Source organism: Pygoscelis adeliae, unplaced genomic scaffold (assembly GCF_000699105.1).
Source record: "Pygoscelis adeliae isolate BGI_AS28 unplaced genomic scaffold, ASM69910v1 Scaffold449, whole genome shotgun sequence".
NCBI lineage: Eukaryota > Metazoa > Chordata > Aves > Sphenisciformes > Spheniscidae > Pygoscelis > Pygoscelis adeliae.
Window position 1 is genome coordinate 34,233 of NW_008825574.1, and position 840 is coordinate 35,072.

The window sequence follows — 840 nt, forward strand, 5'->3', positions numbered from 1 at the left end:
ACCCGGGGGGGTGGTCACGAGGGTCCAGACCTGCCACCAACTGGCCCCGTGCTGGGTGCGGCCTTGGGTCAGTAGTACTGCCGTGGGAGAGCAGGAGTTGCATGTGCGTGGGTGATGCCCGTGGCACGCCGGGCTCACGGCCAGGGCAGCAGCAGGGCCAGGAGAGGCGCTTGGCCCAGACCTGGCCTCCAAGGGCTCCCCACTCCAGGACAGCTTTGGCCCTACATGGGAAAGGTCACAGCTTGGCACGAGCCAACAGCGCCAGGACTACAGGCTTATGTGGGCTACTGCTGCTAACTAAAGCTGAACTGAAAAGGACTTGTGAGTGAATTGTCTTCTAGAGTAAAACATGGGCTGAGGAGTGCAGGCAGGGGCGATACCAGACGTCCCAGAGTGAAAACACAGATCATGGTGCCCACCAGAACTGGCACCCACCCCCAGAAATGAAACCACATTCACAGGCTGGGCTGGGGAACTCAGGCAAAAGGGAGAGGGCTCTGAGCGTCAGCAAGCCCCTCGCCTGCTCTGATGAACAGGAGTGGGGTGCACACATCCCGTGCTGCAGGGAGGACCCCGCATTCGGCAGGGATGGAGTCTGGCCCCTCTCGTGCGGGGCAGGACCATTTCTGCTCCATGAGCTGCTCCATGCCGGGCAGGAGAGCACGTCAAGCAGGGGAGACTGGTTTTCACCATCCCTCCTGCAGCCGGGGCGGGGAGAGGAGGCTCTGAGGCATCCCAGCCTTGATTTAACCCCCTCCGCTGGGCTCTTCCCCAGAGGCAAGGGGCAGGCAAAGTCCGGGCACTGCAATAACACCAGCCACAACATAGAAATACTCTTAA